The sequence below is a fragment of the Esox lucius genome, chromosome 12, assembly GCF_011004845.1.
Source record: "Esox lucius isolate fEsoLuc1 chromosome 12, fEsoLuc1.pri, whole genome shotgun sequence".
Classification (NCBI taxonomy): domain Eukaryota; kingdom Metazoa; phylum Chordata; class Actinopteri; order Esociformes; family Esocidae; genus Esox; species Esox lucius.
Genome location: NC_047580.1, coordinates 26,036,612 through 26,048,406, shown reverse-complemented (window position 1 = coordinate 26,048,406; position 11,795 = coordinate 26,036,612).

Here is an 11,795-nt window from a genome sequence, read left to right as displayed (position 1 = left end):
TGTGAGTGATACCAAGCATCTCTCCACAGGTTGAATAAATCACATGACTAGTGATATTCTAAAATAACATTAGCCCTCCAAAAACTAGAGGTTATTCCTTAATCACTTGCTTCATACTTCCTTCTGTACCCTTCCTGTAAGGTGAACAGTGTGTTGAGATGCAGGGCATGCTGGTCAAAAGCAGCCTTTGGACAAGACATGACATCCCTGTATGAGCTCCTCTTTACCCTATTGACTGGGGATGAGCATGTCACCAGATCCGGATTAAAGTCTTAAGAATATCTATAAAGGGGGAGGGTGTGGGGGGGTGGGGGGGGGGGTTGTGGAGCTTGACTGTCCGACGGAGGCTTGTTAGCACTATAGAAAAGGGGGAGGGGGTATGGCTCAGGGTGCCTCCCAATTGTCGCCATATCCCTTACAGTCAGCTACTCTTGACCACTGTCCAGGTCAAGCATAGTACACTACAAAGGCAATAGGGTGCAGTTTAGAACACACACCCGGACTCCTGCAGAATAACAACGATAGGATTCCTTCCTAACACCAAAGTCACCTCCAAATCTCCCATCTCTCCAGCGGTCCAGCCAGAGCGATAACACACCATGTTGTTAATTAATCATCAGCGGCCTATCCATGTGTCAATAAGTCAGGTACCCAGGGGCACGAGAGGCCCTGCGTCAGATGTGGAAACCCCTGAGCTCTCATTTATCCCGTCCCTTGACGCCCAGTAGTTTCCTGGACGTGCCAGGGCGGATTAGACGTTTTACATCCTCTGAGACGAGAGCACACGGCTCAGGCATCTTCAAAATAGCTCTTTTGTTGTGTGCGTACTGTACGGTAGTGTGCTGAAAAGCCCCAAACACACTGAACTGCAAGTCGGTATTATAAGGAGGAAATTGTTCTTGTTTATGCCCTTTTCCACAGACGCAAAGTGACTGTGGTGGCAGACGGCATGCTGGTGTGTCTCTACAAACAGACTGTATTAAAGGGTCAATGTGCAGTTTAGTCAATAACAAAGACAACCCTCCAGCAGAAGGATGGGACAGGAGAAACGTTAGTTAATCAGATCGGTGCAGGACAGACTATTATATGAAAATTACAGTTTTAAACAAGTTTTCCATACCCTGTTTGTTTACATCTAATTCTTTCTTCAGACAATATGTGCGGAATATATTTGCGGTTCTGATGGGGTTACAAAGTTGAATCGAGCTTGAGACATTTCGGAGTTATAAATGTCAGTGGAGGTAGCAATCACAGATTGCCCCGTTAAATAAGTCCAGTCAATAGCAGGGCTGGCCTCGGTAGAGATGAGATCTATTTGTCTTTGCTTTGCTCTGTACCTCGCCTTACATTGAACGTAATCTCCTATAAAGCCAATTAGAAATTAAATCCATTCTGTTTGCCCTGATAGGAAATCAAACCTTACCTGTGCGCCGTATGTGTGTGTTTGTGTGTGTACAAAATGCTAATGCAATGCCCCCCTGTTAAATGGCTGCATATTGAGTGGGGTATGGCAAGCATGCCTGCAGAACTCACATGCAGATTACCTGCCCAAAGACCTGTCCCTAATTATTATTCATGTTTACAAACTTTCATCTCCCGGGATGGGCCGAAGAGCCAGCCGCATATATAATGAGCAAACAGACCCCGCACTGAGAACACATGCATTTATTCATGTGGACCACACAGAGAAAGAGGCCCATCTTCGGCGTGGAACACACACGGTTCCCCTCCCTCCCCCGAGACCAGGCATTTATGAAGACATTCCCCCAACAACATTACAATGACATTACCATTCGGAGCAGCCTCTACCTGCGTCATGATTGCATCCTTTTTGTTTTCTCCCCCATCCCTCCTCACGACTCGCATCCCAGACATATTGGTGCAAGGTGAGAGAGTGCCGGCTCCGCTTCTCCCCGGGGACACGGAGGGAGAGAGACGGGAGAGATGGGGAGGGAGAAAGAGACGGGGGGGGGGGGGGGGGGGCAGCAGTGCGTTTTACACCCCCCCCCCCATCGCCCTCCGAGAAGCTTTCCACCCTCCGGAAGGAAGACAACAGCCAGATGACTTCCAGCTAATGTGACGCAATCTGTTGAAGATGTATAATAACGTCCCGATAGGATGACACACACGCAGTATGGAAGCCATGCTCTTCCAGCCTCTTATATGGTCATCGATTGAAAGCTGCTAAGGCCCTGGGACAGAGGTTGGCAACAGACAGCCCTCCCGTCATGGGGGGTGATTCATAAAAATATATCTTACCCACGTTTCACACATAACAAATAACTTTCAGATTTTCTTTCCTTTTTACACTTTTTTTTCAGGGCAAGATAATATTTTGCTAGCAAGCTAACGGTTTTGAGCTCCTTGGGACATTAGCAACGTGTGTTACGTAGAGCTACTTTCCCAACCAATGAACTCTCAGACAAATGGGCCTACGTCACGGGAAAATGGATAATGAAATAATGTATTACACGCCCTACATTGGTGATTTATAAGTCTAATCACATTGAAATGATGTTAACTCACCATCATTGAAGCTGTTACTGTATGTTCTATGTACAGTATGTAATATATATATATAATGTGTCACATCAAATTGTAATGTGTCCAAATACCCATTAACCATTTTGATGCAGACTAGCTGGGGATCTGGCTGCCAGCCTCAGTGGAGTGAGTCATACTGTGGTGAAATGACCTTTCTGTTCATACTTGCGGTATTTACCTAACAGAAGGAACTATGCAGGGATAACAACAATGTAGTACTGTATAATGTAGAGTTACAGGTACCATTCCAATCAACTTCCAATCAAATCAACTGAAGGCCCAATTACGTGCACAAAGGAAAGCGAAAACTCTCTTCAGCAAACGGTTCCTTCACGCTCGTTGGGAATTCATTTGTTATCGTCTTCATGTTGCCATGTCGATCGTCTCCATCAGAAGAAAGGAGCTTGTTGTTTTAATTGTCACCAGCTGTCAAGTCTTGAGGAAGCGTTGAGACATCAGAGGGTGTTGAAATAGTGGTTGTCAGTCGGAGACAGGCTCACACAGCTATGGCGTACTGGACGGCATGTCGCTGGACATGACATGAAGGACGCCTCGGAGTCTCGACCGCGAAACAACAACGTGCTCTTAGCGTAATGGTAATCAGGCATTTGGTGAATGCTAAAGAAACTGTCACTGTAATTATGGGATCCAATGTCTTGCATGAAACGTTTACATGGTAAGCCTATTGCCAAGGTGCACATATCTTGTCCGGTGTAGGGCAGCCAGAGAAGGTACCCTGATGAGCTAAACGGTAGATTGAATGCAGTAATGAGTCATTAGCAGAGCTCATTCTTCAGGAGGATGCTGGCTCATCAGGGCAATTGAGTTCAATGAGGGCGATCTTTGAAAGGGCTATAGCCTCATCCTCTTCCTCGCAGTGTTTGACCACAGTCTTACTGCTCCATTGCCGACTCCAGCTGGGAGGGACGAGGGGGTGATGGAGAGAAGGGGAGACAAGCACGCACACCTCCACTGAGGAGAGTAGTGGCCAGCCGGCGCTTGAGCCTGTCGTGGTATGGGAGTTTCCCCTGGAGACAGGGCCAAACCTCACCTAAATAAGGATACTGCCCCAAAACAAATCTGCCTGCCTCTTACTACTGTGTATGAGAGGACAGGATGGGAGCATCAGCCGCGGGCAGGAAAGGGAATCAATTCCGCCTGACCTTCCAACTTAATCACCACTCGCTCTACTGGCACTTTGCCGCTGAGAGAGACAGAGACCTCCAGCGAGTCGGAGTGGAGGATTGGTCCGACTGGAGGGCTGAGGAATGTGGGGCAGTCTGGGTGGGTGAGGGTGGAGGCGGGGACAGAGCCAGAGACAGGAATAGCTGGTGTTGGTCGGGTAAGAAGGGTGAAAGGGTGAAGACAGAACCAGGAGACAGGACCTGGACTCGGGAACAAGAGACAGGAAGAAATATCCAGTGTTGGATAATGAAAGAGAGCTGGACTCCGGGAACAATACGAGCAGTGCTGGACGGGTAAACAGACAGGTGACAGGTAGACAGACAGGTGACAGGTAGACAGACACACAGATATATAGCACCTTCAATGCCGGGTATAAACTTCAGCCTGGGTATAAGGTCAAGCCTCCTGACAATACTCCTCCCAACAACACAGGGAGAAAAAGTGTACCCCAGCAGAAGTTCAATGAGGGGAAGATCAGTGACTGATGCCTAGAGACTCCAGAGGAGACCACCAGTTAGAGAATGCCACTGTTATTTTTTTCACCTTTACTTAACCAGGCAAGTGAATTAAGAACAAACTGTTATTAAACTGAACACCTGGCCGAAGGTATACATATTTATATACAACCCTCAGTGACACATACTAGCAAATACAATCAAAACAGTATGCAAGGATATAGGAAAAAGACCATACAACACCACATGAAGTGATACAAAATACTGATGGAAAAGGTGCTCGCACATTCTAAAACTCTCACAGTCCCTCAAACAGCATTCACTTCAAAAACATCAATATTACAAGAGTCAGTGTTACTCTGGAACAGTAGAGGGCGATAAGCTGGTAGTAGCCATACATGACTTCACCAAGAGGAAGAAACTCACGTTGATTCCGTCACTGCCAAGTTGACCAATCAGGATAAAAGGGCTTCAGCTACGACACAACAAATTGCCTCAAGGAGCATTTTGAGCATGCAAACACCTGAAAAGAAGACCAAGGTGAACCACTTCACCACAAAGGGTTGTCCTAATTCATACCATAGTCAATTGCAATTTGAAAGCATGTTTTCAGAACAACAAAGCAAACTGAAACCTAAAGGACTGATGAAAGTGTCCAGTTGCGTTTTGCAGGACACTCTAATCATTGGTGGTGGAGAAATCAAAAAGAAAGTGTTGACTTTAGGGATGAAGTGTGAGGTATCTACCAGAGTGTGGATTTATTTATGGTTGATGTTGTAGAGCAAACTGAGGAAGATGAGGGATTTCCCTAAGTTAGCTGGTACCAGTGTGTCTGGCAACATGTGCTGCACCTGTGAAGCAACAAGGGTATGCCTTGCAGTGTGGGTGAAGGATGCTTCATTTTGAAACTAGATACCAATTATGGATTTGATTTTAGACTCATTGGTTGATTAACTACTAATTCTAAGAATGACATGATCAAGTATCCAATAAATTAGACATGATTGTCCGTAAGACTACAGACGGGTGTATTGGATAAACAAAACACACTACAGGAAGGAGAATAAACAGGCAAATAACATGAGAAGGGCAGCAATGCCATCAGTGGCCTCAAGAGGTTGCAATCACCACACATTCCTCTTCTCAGGGGTCAAAACAGCACTTGTTCTTAAAAACAAGAGAGAAACAACAGTAAATCTTTACTGACAGTGAAGTGTTTTACCAACAGATATGAGAGAGAGATAGAAGGCAACTAGCTGTACACAGAGAGTGAGAGAAATGTGTTCTGGGTTTCTGTAATGATGCAACCCAAAGCCAGCCAGGTGGTAATAAAGAGAATCTATCTACAGCAATGCCTCCCACCTTCCACTTGTCCTCCCATAATATATCCCCACAGGAGCTATGAGTGATCTGGTCTGTTCTTTCTTTTATATTAAACATTGCACCCTATTAGCTCTCAATAATCATTTGCTGCAGCCCAGGACACAATGATTTCCCTTGACGCATAAAACCACAATAACGTCAACTCAGTTTCAGAAGTAATATTGCGATCATTAGTTTTTATGTGTCTCCCTGCCCCCCACCCTGGCCAGGGGAAGAAAGCTCCACAGGACTCGGTTCACTCTCATAAGGGGGAAGGAGGGAGCACAAAGCATTTGTAACATTCAAAAGTTGCGCAAGCAAAAAGAGGAAATCCAATTTCTGCAAAGCTCAGTAGAAATCCACATCTAAGTAAAAAGTTGAGAAAAGCAGAGGTGAAAGCAGTCTATCATGACTCTCCTTCCGATTGAGACTTCACTGCACAGTAGTTAGCAGCAATATCTGGGGTCGTCGGAGGACCCGAGTGCACAAGGTCTCTGTGGGATTATATTTCACATCCACTCCTGTACCACTTGGACCCAAGACACAGGAGGGACAGAGCAAGGCTTTGACTGGGCTAAGGGGGAGGCGAGCCCCTGGCCTGGAAGGCAGAACGGAGGGCTCAGGACTGGGTGAAGGGTGAGCATCGCCTGAAGGGAGACAAACACCAAGGTCTTGAAGTGGATTTGGTTTTCAATACGGTTACACCTTCCTCTACAGTGTCATATAACGGCTTGCTTCGTGTTTTCATTCAGAGTAGGCAGCACCTTCCATTTATCCTCATGATCTGGGCCAAAGATTACTATGAACTAAATATTACCCCTGGAAACAGAAACAAGACAGTGAAGAGATTGAGGTGTTTTATGGCTGCTGTTAGATGGCCCTGGACATGGTGTGATATCACAGTGGCGTTCCAAATTGAGTTCACACACCACGTCCCACGCTCACCCTGGGTAATTACCAAAGCAAACTTTGCAGGGGGTGAACCAGCATGAAGCAAGAGGAACAAAATGAAATTACATGTCACAGAGGCAAAGTGGAGCTTATTAAAGAGGGGGAGCTAGTTAGTTATTTTTTCAGGCGCATTTAGGGGTCCGTTAACTGTGTCTCCACTGGCAATCAGATGACAGACCCAACAGACTGTTTGGAGTGGAGAACGTTGAAGAACCATCACTTCAGAATTTAATTCTCGGAAAGAAAATAACAACCAATTATACAGTTGTCAGCATTCAGAAGTTATTATCTGTTGATAACTGGGTGCATTTTATTCAGTGGGCACAGAGAGAAATGCTATGTAAAAGCCACAACACTACACTTTCCTGTCCTCAATTAGTCACACTTTACGGTTTAATTAATTGGAGCACTGTGCCATGCTGATTTTTTGACACTCCACACTCAAAATGAGAAAATGTCTAACGCATTTCTCCAACATCCTTCCTCAAAGTGGTAATTGTGAACTTGCGAATTCGATACCCTGGTTTGGTACCCTGGTTTGAACAGGCCCCTGGTGGTTTACAAAGTAGAACATGACAACAGTTAGCCGTGCCGATATTGGGCACACCCCAATTACACAATCTCCTTGATGAAGTTTTGCCAATGTTTTATCAATAAATTGTTCCTAATCATCCATTTCAATTGAGGCTGAGCTATGCAAAATGTATTTTTTTCTTCTTTTTGAGACTCAAAAGTATTCCTTTTGTTGGTAAAGCTACTGACTGTCAAGACCATGAAGTTCATACAGGGAAAGGCCTCTCCCTGGGTCAATTGTCTGATGACACAGTGTCCTCTTGTGGTCTCTCTCTAGCACCAAGAGAAAAGGTTGAGAAGGCATTACCACAGAGCTTCTCAACCTTATCAATAGATGGCGCTAAAGCGACTGACTCTATTCCTGAAAGTAACGTCTTATCGTCCGTGAGGTTATCTACTCAGTATCGGTAAAACCGTTTATACAGTGTGCCTCACTTTAATTTCCTTAAAGAAGGAAAGGTCCAAGTTCAATACGACCTCTTCGCCGAGCTCTCTTTTTTTTTGGTATTAAAGGACAGTAAGGTTACGTTTAGCTCTTTCAGCGAATCCTTGCTAATCTTAAGCCACCCGCAGATAACAGCCAAACCATGTGAATGAACCGACCTGAGAAAAAAAAAAAGATTCCAGATTGTATCACATTAAAATGTTGTCCTGTTTGCCCCACTGAGAAGTGTTCACTCTGAAGCCATCTGCTAATGCTCCCAAATGAGAGGTAGGGGCTAAGGAGTGAAAGATTTAAAGCCGTCCTTAATGCTTGGGGCTCCTAAGCTGTATCCCCTTCCTGGATCAAACAAAACTGTATTGGGGTGTCAGGTGTCAGAGGCGGGTGTGGCCAGTGATCAGCCTAACCAGGGCTGATGAGAGGCTCAAGACAAAGTATAACCAAGACACGGCATCCCATAACATCCAGCATTACTTAATCAGGAGAAGAAAAAACAAGAGGCCATTTTAGTGTATAACACTACAGTAGGAGTTTAGTGGACGTGTGCTAACAACACCCATAGCACCTTAATACAGTCTACTTCTTTGTGTCAGTCAGTCCAAGTCACATCTCGGAGAGTGCTTCAGCAACACCACAGAGTCATGGCTGAATTAAGTGGCTGTCTTTCTCCCCACTCTCTGTCTCACCCTCTCTATCTCTCACAACTATGTGTGTACGTGTGAACACACACACACACACACACAGCAACAACAAAAAAATCACAGGAAGAATGTGACAAACCCCCAGTACGCTATAAAAGAGACAGACCGGGGAACAGGGATGTAAAGCGGAATGAGAGTTCTGTTGTCAATGCAAAAACCAATTATCCTGCTATTGTTGTATATATACAAATAGTGGTTCAGCATGATGTGAGTTAGTTATCCAGAATTCATCAAGTCTAATGATTGACTCAGCTATTGTGTTTTGCCCTGATTATTTAAACATTATAGGTAACAAACCCTCCTAATCACAATTTCAATCAGATGAATAATGAGAATCCAAAAAAAGTGGACCCACCAAGACATATACTGTTTTTCAATATTTTCTATGTGTAGAAGTTGCAGGCTCTACAGCTTTTGCACGCAATGGAATAAGGAAGATAATATCTGTGAATTGTATGGCTTTTGGAAATATGGTCCTAGAGATCATTTTCTTTCAACTTTTCAGCTAAGCTCACACGTAACCTGTCGTTCTGACTTATTGTTCAGAAACACTGATTAAAACGAATATCCTATGTCATTTAAACTGTCCCATAACCCTCGTGCTCCCATGCTGGGATGGGAACGCCTTGTGAGATTCACTGCAGCAAGAGAGAGAAGGTTGTCTGGGCTGCACCTTTCCGGTAATGTCTTGTGAATGGGGGGGAGCTGGTTTCCACAGGCGGGGCAACATGCCCCGTCCTGCCTGCATTCCTGCTCTCGACCCTGCAGCACGGGCGGTGGAAAATTCCAGTGTGAGTCAAGACGGCAAGATCAGGGAAGGTCTAGAAAAGAGCAACCTGACTGGAGGTGATCCTTCATGTCTGTGGTACTGCATGGGTAGTATGTACTGCGGCAGAATACAGTATACGTTGTTTCACATTAACACAAGACCACTCAAATAACCACCAAGTGAAGAAATGATGTAGAATACTACTACAGTTCACGATATACTGTACTATGCAATATAACATAGAACATAGAACAATAGAACATGCATTTCTGAGGTACTTTTCGTAGTTTATTTATATGTATTTACTGTATATATAATGCATGAAAGAAAGCCATTAAGTCCTTAATATATCACTACAGCTTTGCTCCCGGAAAATAGGACTATAATACCAACAATACAAAGACTGCTGAATAGGCCACTTTATATTGTTCCAGAATATAAATCCTGCATAAAATAATGCAGTTTCTATGGGCTACAGGCCAAATCTACACTGAAAATGTCCAATGTCATAAATCTGTATATCTCTGGCGTGACCCTGAAATAGTCATTTATTCCCCATCACCACACCTACAGAAAAGGGAAAGAGAATGAAAAGATATTGGAGATTAGACAGGAGTGCATTTAATCAAACTCAGGAAGAGTCTCAGTACTATTCTTATCCGCATGTAAAATTGGAAGGAGTCTCTGGTCTGCGCTCAGTATTTCACCATGATAAATAAGCTGTGGTGAGGTTATACCTCTGCCTCTTTTGTTAGCCTCTTGGTAGATAGAGCTTGGCCTATAAAAAGGAATCAACATCTGGGCTGGATACATAATTTAGTTTTCCCAGCCTGTGTTATCCAACCTTTGCCTCCAAATAAATATGTACCATACAGCCCAGGAGCTCCTCTGCCTCTTTTTCCTCAAGACAGTAGACAACTGATTCTTCTCCTCATGTTTCATTCAGATACGCTGAAGCCAGAAACTAGTCAATACCAGATCATGTACACGAGAAGTCAATCTTTAATGAAAAACAAAGTTCTGACTAAAGGGGGATTCATAAAAACAGCCATGACCAATTTGGATTCAGACTTTGTCGAGACGAAAAAGACCTGCGAGTAGAAACATTTGAACCTCTTCTACTGCAGGCTTTACAGGAGCATATTATCACGTGTATTATGTCAGCCACACCATAACAGTCCACAAAGTTACAGTGCCTATGTTGGTTGATCTGGGATCATCTCCTCTTAGACACAGTCCTGCCACTGAAAACACGGTCCTAACACGGACGTGCGTGTGATGGATAATCCCAGATAATCCCATGAGTGTCCGTAGCTGAAGTGAATCTTTCCTCTAAGGGGACGCGCCGCTGCCCTCAACGTCACAGTATTCTCCTCACCAAGGTGCCAACGGATTCCATCCACATCTCTCTCTGTCAACAATGTGTGGAGTGGTAAACCTACAGCATGTTTTCAGTACCATGTTACTCCCATGGTAAAGTCTATGGGTGAGTTATTGCACGTCTTGTGAGATTCACTGCAGCAAGAGAAAGACGGTTGTCTGGGCTGCACCGTTCCGGTAACGTCTTGTGAATGAGGGGGAGCTGGTTTCCATGTGTGAAAGAACTCTCTGCCAACTTGGGGAGGTAATACAGGCCCTAAACAGACGTTCAGATCTATTTGAGCCTCCATGTAACCAGGACTGCTCCTGTGAGAGGAGAGGAGAGGAGAGGAGAGAAGGCGAAAGCAGGTTGAAGAAAAAGGCAGCAGTGCTATCACTTTCGCTGTCTCTCTCTCTCTGTCCTACAGCAATTCAATCTGTTATTAATCAATGCATAGAAAAAGAAATGATAGCTGTCTCATATTGCCAGCGGCCCTCAAACGCGCATTATCAAAAGTGTTTTTTTTCCTCATGAGCTCTTTTAATATCGAGGCCAATTTCATTTTCAGTTGACGTTGCCACCCATCTATGCAACATTCACACCACCAAAAGAGGCAATTGAGTTCTATGTTTACTGATGTAGCCATTGATGTTCCAGCCGATGGGGTGTGCGTTTCATTTATTCTTTCATGACAGATTCTGTGAACCATGAATAAATACAGCCTATGTGCCATGATCCATGTTCCATTTGGAACTAAATGAACAGTAACAGAGTGACTTGTCTTATCATGCACGTGTCCAAAAAAAGCAATTAGAGGGTTTGAGTTTCACGACAAAAATGCATTAACACTTATTTTCTCGCACTGAGTGCAGAATTGAAAGTTACAAGTAAAGAAATGTTAGAAACCAAAACGAAACCCTAATTCAACAACAGACAATAAATGTGCTATACGCAAATTTTATAAACATTAGGATATAAATGTGTTTGCAAAAAAACTGGTTGGTGTATGGAAAAAAAGGTGTTGAAGTACCACCTGGAACAAGCACCTATCTTCCAAGCAGACACACGTTTTCCTACCAAACACGGTCAAATGCCCAGGCAGCCTTTTAATTACGGCAATGACACAGACATTGGCAGCTTCTGTAAGGTTACATCACTCCTCATGTTTAGGGCATTCATCCTGCCAAACTGGTGAGACTTCTCTCTTCAGAGTCAAATGTGACCACTCCAACTGTGAACTCTCCATTGTTGAACTAACATACTAAAGTAGTCTGCCATAATCACAGGTAAAAAAAAAAATGTACATACATTACCTGGCACTTCTCTGGCACAGAATGACCGTCTTTAACCAAAATTCATACGTGACATCGATGGATAAAGATGTTTTTAATGAATGTTCATGGTTACCGGTCTATTCTGAAGCACTTTGAACGAGGAGCCATTTGTGAGCTTA